This window comes from Emys orbicularis, assembly GCF_028017835.1.
Source record: "Emys orbicularis isolate rEmyOrb1 chromosome 15 unlocalized genomic scaffold, rEmyOrb1.hap1 SUPER_15_unloc_5, whole genome shotgun sequence".
Lineage (NCBI taxonomy): Eukaryota > Metazoa > Chordata > Testudines > Emydidae > Emys > Emys orbicularis.
Window position 1 is genome coordinate 8,797 of NW_027045144.1, and position 6,204 is coordinate 15,000.

General features: G+C 69.4%; 1 non-coding gene across 1 annotated transcript; it reads right to left on the minus strand.

Annotated features, from left to right (window-relative positions):
* Positions 1–4,650: 4,650 nt before the first annotated feature.
* On the minus strand, positions 4,651–4,769 carry LOC135894894 (5S ribosomal RNA). Its single transcript, XR_010562434.1, has one exon. It is a non-coding gene; the product is annotated as a 5S ribosomal RNA (ribosomal RNA).
* Positions 4,770–6,204: the final 1,435 nt, after the last annotated feature.

A 6,204-nucleotide genomic window follows, 5' to 3' on the forward strand; every position in this document is an offset into this window, starting at 1 on the left:
TCAAAGTCCCCACCGGGACAACAGGTCAACCCCCGGGGAAGCGGCTGTAAAATTTTCTAAGTCCCCGCTCGGCCACCAGGTCAACCCACTGAATCTAATGGGTTGACCTGGTGGCCGGTTTGATTTCCGGCCACCAGGTCAACCCATTGGATTCAATGGGTTGACCTGGTGGCCGGTTTGCTGTGCGGCCCGGGTGTCACCCCACTCCGCGGGCCGCGCGGCAGTGGTCCTGAGGACCACAGAGGGGGGCTTAATAGTCGAGATGGAGCAGGTCCGGGGGAGGCTTAATAGTCGTCCCCCGGGCAGTCCGGGGGAAGGCTTAATAGTCGTCCCCCGGGCGCTCCGGAGGGGAAAGCTTAATAGTCGTCCCCCAGACAGGGTGGGTGGGGGGGAGGCTTAACAGTCTTCCCCCAGGCTGAGCGGGAGGCTTCGCAGTCGTCCCCCGGGCAGTCCGGGGGAAGGCTTAATAGTCGTCCCCCGGGCGCTCCGGGGGGGAAAGCTTAATAGTCGTCCCCCGGACAGTGTGGGTGGGTGGGGGGGGGGGGAGGCTTAACAGTCTTCCCCCAGGCTGAGCGGGAGGCTTCGCAGTCGTCCCCCGGGCAGTCCGGGGGAGGCTTAATAGTCGTCCCCCGGGCGCTCCGGGGGGGAAAGCTTAACAGTCGTCCCCCAGACAGTGTGGGTGGGTGGGTGGGGGGGGAGGCTTAACAGTCTTCCCCCAGGCAAAGCGGGAGGCTTCGCAGTCATCCCCCGGGCAGTCCGGGGGAGGCTTAATAGTCGTCCCCCGGGCGCTCCGGAGGGGAAAGCTTAATAGTCGTCCCCCAGACAGGGTGGGTGGGGGGGAGGCTTAACAGTCTTCCCCCAGGCTGAGCGGGAGGCTTCGCAGTCGTCCGCCGGGCAGTCCGGGGGAAGGCTTAATAGTCGTCCCCCGGGCGCTCCGGCGGGGGGGAAGCTTAATAGTCGTCCCCCAGACAGGGTGGGTGGGGGGGAGGCTTAACAGTCTTCCCCCAGGCTGGGCGGGGGGGAGGCTTAATAGTCATCCCCCAGACAGTGTGGGTGGGTGGGGCAGGGGGGGGAGAGGCTTAGCAGTCTTCCCCTAGACTGGCCGGGGGTGGGGGCTTAGCAGTCGTCTCCAGGGTGGTCCGGGGGTGGGGGGAGGCCTCAGAGTCGCCCCTCGGAGAGTCGGGGCGGCGGCGGCGGTGGGTGTCAGGCTTTACAGCCAGCCTCCGGAGGGTGAGCGTCCTCGGACGCGATGCAGCCGCCGCAGAGAGGCAGCCTCCGAGGCTGGGAGCGGAGCACCGAGACTGGGGAGAGGGGAGCAGGAGCCCGGGAGGGGGTGGGGTGGGGGGCCTTCAGGACAACCGGTCAACCCCCGGGGAAGCGGCTGTAAAAATTTCAAAGTCCCCACCGGGACAACAGGTCAACCCCCGGGGAAGCGGCTGTAAAATTTTCTAAGTCCCCGCTCGGCCACCAGGTCAACCCACTGAATCTAATGGGTTGACCTGGTGGCCGGTTTGATTTCCGGCCACCAGGTCAACCCATTGGATTCAATGGGTTGACCTGGTGGCCGGTTTGCTGTGCGGCCCGGGTGTCACCCCACTCCGCGGGCCGCGCGGCAGTGGTCCTGAGGACCACAGAGGGGGGCTTAATAGTCGAGATGGAGCAGGTCCGGGGGAGGCTTAATAGTCGTCCCCCGGGCAGTCCGGGGGAAGGCTTAATAGTCGTCCCCCGGGCGCTCCGGAGGGGAAAGCTTAATAGTCGTCCCCCAGACAGGGTGGGTGGGGGGGAGGCTTAACAGTCTTCCCCCAGGCTGAGCGGGAGGCTTCGCAGTCGTCCCCCGGGCAGTCCGGGGGAAGGCTTAATAGTCGTCCCCCGGGCGCTCCGGGGGGGAAAGCTTAATAGTCGTCCCCCGGACAGTGTGGGTGGGTGGGGGGGGGGGGAGGCTTAACAGTCTTCCCCCAGGCTGAGCGGGAGGCTTCGCAGTCGTCCCCCGGGCAGTCCGGGGGAGGCTTAATAGTCGTCCCCCGGGCGCTCCGGGGGGGAAAGCTTAACAGTCGTCCCCCAGACAGTGTGGGTGGGTGGGTGGGGGGGGAGGCTTAACAGTCTTCCCCCAGGCAAAGCGGGAGGCTTCGCAGTCATCCCCCGGGCAGTCCGGGGGAGGCTTAATAGTCGTCCCCCGGGCGCTCCGGAGGGGAAAGCTTAATAGTCGTCCCCCAGACAGGGTGGGTGGGGGGGAGGCTTAACAGTCTTCCCCCAGGCTGAGCGGGAGGCTTCGCAGTCGTCCCCCGGGCAGTCCGGGGGAAGGCTTAATAGTCGTCCCCCGGGCGCTCCGGGGGGGAAAGCTTAATAGTCGTCCCCCAGACAGTGTGGGTGGGTGGGTGGGGGGGAGGCTTAACAGTCTTCCCCCAGGCTGAGCGGGAGGCTTCGCAGTCGTCCCCCGGGCAGTCCGGGGGAGGCTTAATAGTCGTCCCCCGGGCGCTCCGGGGGGGAAAGCTTAACAGTCGTCCCCCAGACAGTGTGGGTGGGTGGGTGGGGGGGGAGGCTTAACAGTCTTCCCCCAGGCAAAGCGGGAGGCTTCGCAGTCATCCCCCGGGCAGTCCGGGGGAGGCTTAATAGTCGTCCCCCGGGCGCTCCGGAGGGGAAAGCTTAATAGTCGTCCCCCAGACAGGGTGGGTGGGGGGGAGGCTTAACAGTCTTCCCCCAGGCTGAGCGGGAGGCTTCGCAGTCGTCCCCCGGGCAGTCCGGGGGAGGCTTAATAGTCGTGCCCCGGGCGCTCCGGGGGGGAAAGCTTAATAGTCGTCCCCCAGACAGTGTGGGTGGGTGGGTGGGGGGGAGGCTTAACAGTCTTCCCCCAGGCTGGGCGGGGGGGAGGCTTAATAGTCATCCCCCAGACAGTGTGGGTGGGTGGGGCAGGGGGGGGAGAGGCTTAGCAGTCTTCCCCTAGACTGGCCGGGGGTGGGGGCTTAGCAGTCGTCTCCAGGGTGGTCCGGGGGTGGGGGGAGGCCTCAGAGTCGCCCCTCGGAGAGTCGGGGCGGCGGCGGTGGTGGGTGTCAGGCTTTACAGCCAGCCTCCGGAGGGTGAGCGTCCTCGGACGCGATGCAGCCGCCGCAGAGAGGCAGCCTCCGAGGCTGGGAGCGGAGCACCGAGGCTGGGGAGAGGGGAGCAGGAGCCCGGGGGTGGGGGTGGGGGTGGGGGGCCTTCAGGACAACCGGTCAAGCCCCGGGAAGCGGCTGTAAAATTTTCAAAGTCCCCACCGGGACAACAGGTCACGCCCCGGGAAAAGGCTGGAAAATTTCCTAAGTCCCCGCTCGGCCACCAGGTCCACCCAGGTCTAGCAATGGGGTTGACCTGCCTGATGGCCGGTTAGTATCAACGTAGTCTCACACAGGAGGGCAGCTCTCAGGCCGGCCGGCTGCGGCTGACTCTGGGGCGGTGCCCGGTGCCCGGCAGCGAGGCGCGGGGGGGGTGGGGGGGTGAGGGGGGGGGGAGCGACACGGGGCTTACCGGCCCCGGGGCCGGGGGCGCCTCCTGCGGCTTTGGGGGCCGCGGGTCCTCCGTGGCATCCAGGCCAGGCCTCTCCTGCCTGGCCGCGGGGGGATTCGGGGGCGGTCCCGCGGGCCGGCGGCCGGGCGCAGGGGGGGGGGCCCGAGCGAGTCCGCCCCGGGCCCGGGGTCTCCCCCTGCGGCTCAGGGGGGGCGTGGGTCCTCGGGGGAGGAAGCCCGGGGGGAGCTGCAGACCCGCCGTGGGGCCCTCCAGGCCAGGCCTCGCCTGGGTGGCCGCGGGGGGATTCGGGTCGGGCCCGCGGGCCGGCGGCCGGGCGCAGCGGGGCCGGGAGGGTCCGGGCCAGTCCGCCGCATGCCCGGGGTCTCCCCCAGCGGCTTCGGTGGCCGTGGGTCCCCGGTGGGGCAAGCGGCGGGGAGCCTGACACCCGCCGTGGGGCCCTCCAGGCCAGGCCTCGCCTGGGTGGCCGGGGGGGGGATTCGGGGCGGTCCCGCGGGCCGGCGGCCGGGCGCAGGGGGGCCGGGAGGGGCCGGGCCAGTCCGCCCCATGCCCGGGGTCTCCCCCAGCGGCTTCGGTGGCCGTGGGTCCCCGGTGGGGCAAGCGGCGGGGAGCCTGACACCCGCCGTGGGGCCCTCCAGGCCAGGCCTCGCCTGGGTGGCCGCGGGGGGATTCGGGGCGGTCCCGCGGGCCGGCGGCCGGGCGCAGGGGGGCCGGGAGGGGCCGCGCCAGTCCGCCCCATGCCCGGGGTCTCCCCCCAGCGGCTTCGGTGGCCGTGGGTCCCCGGTGGGGCAAGCGGCGGGGAGCCTGACACCCGCCGTGGGGCCCTCCAGGCCAGGCCTCGCCTGGGTGGCCGCGGGGGGATTCGGGGCGGTCCCGCGGGCCGGCGGCCGGGCGCAGGGGGGGCCGGGAGGGGCCGGGCCAGTCCGCCCCATGCCCGGGGTCTCCCCCAGCGGCTTCGGTGGCCGGGGGTCCTCCGCGGAGGAAGCCGGGTGGGTGTTGGGGGGAGCCGGACCCCAGGCGCCCCGACCCGTGACCTGCGGCCGCGACCTCCGACTCGGCAGGAGCGACGAGGGGCTTTCTGGCCCGCCCCCCCCCCCCCTTCTCCTTCCTCCCCAGAAAAAGGAGAGAGAGCTGGCTCGGACCGGGAAAAGCTGCCTACGGCACCTGGGATTCCCAGGCGGTCACCCATCCAAGTACTAGCCAGGCCCGGGACGGTTTACCTTCCGAGATCGGACGGGATCGGGGGCGTTCGGTCCGGTATGGCCGTAGGCACCCGGCTCCGCGCCTCCTCGCCCGCTTTCCCCTGCCGGCGCCCGGGCCTGCCGCACGGCGAGCCCCGGTCGGACTGCCCCGTGCGGCAGGGCCCCCGTCTCTCGCGGGCCCGATCCTTTTTTTTCCTTTTCAAGCTCCGGGGCCCGGGCTGGCCCGTCAGAGCCCCTTCCCCTCCCCCCCCCCCTCCCTCCGGCGTCGGGAAAAATATTTTCCCGGACTTCCAGCGGGCCCGATCCTGTCAGCCGGGGGTGGGGGGGGGGGGCAGTCCCTCGCTGCGGCCAGGGAGGGTGAGCCCGGGGCGGCTTGCCTGGCGGCCGGGTCCCGGCAGGCCCGATCCATTCCCCCCCTCCCCGTCCCCCGTCCCCCAGCGGTTCCAGCGGTTCCCCGCCCCGCCCCCGCGCCTGGTTCGCACCCTGTTCCTTCGGGCCGAGGAAGGCGTACCCCGGGGGGAACCGTCCGAGTCCCCTCCCGGGCACCAGGTCAACCCGTGGAATCGAACGGGGTTCACCTGGCTGGCCGGTATGCTTTCCGGCCACCGGGTCAACCCATAGGTTTTAACTGGTATACCTGGTGGCCGCTTTGCCAGGTCAACCCGGTTCTCCCTCCTTCCCTGGGCGCCCCCTCCTCGGAGGCGTCGGGTTAAACTTTTTCCAGACTTCCAGGGGCCCGATCCAGTCAGCCGGGAGGCAGTCCCTCGCTGCGGCCGGGGACGGTGAACCCAGGTCGGCCTGCCTGGCGGCCGGGTCCCTGTCTCTCGTGGGCCCGATCCTTCTTTTCCTTTTCGAGCAGGGGGGGCCCGGCCCGCCCCGGTAGCGCTCCTCGGAGGCGTCGGGCAATTCCCCCCCCCCCCCCCGCACCCCACCCAGACTTCCAGGGGCCCGATCCTGACGGCCGGGAGGCAGTCCCTCGCTGCGTCCGGGGACGGTGAGATGCTCGGCCACCAGGTCAACCCGGAGGAAGCGGGCTGAAATTTTTTTTTCCAAGTCCGAAAGATTGTCCAAGTCCCCGCTCGGCCACCAGGTCAACCCGGAGGAAGCGGGCTGACAATTTTTTCCAAGCCCGAAAAATTTTTCCAAGTCCGAAAGATTGTCCAAGTCCCCGCTCGGCCACCAGGTCAACCCGGAGGAAGCGGGCTGACAATTTTTTCCAAGCCCGAAAAATTTTTCCAAGTCCGAAAGATTGTCCAAGTCCCCGCTCGGCCACCAGGTCAACCCGGAGGAAGCGGGCTGACAATTTTTTCCAAGCCCGAAAAATTTTTCCAAGTCCGAAAGATTGTCCAAGTCCCCGCTCGGCCACCAGGTCAACCCGGAGGAAGCGGGCTGACAATTTTTTCCAAGCCCGAAAAATTTTTCCAAGTCCGAAAGATTGTCAAAGTCCCCGCTCGGCCACCAGGTCAACCCGGAGGAAGCGGGCTGACAATTTTTTTCCAAGCCC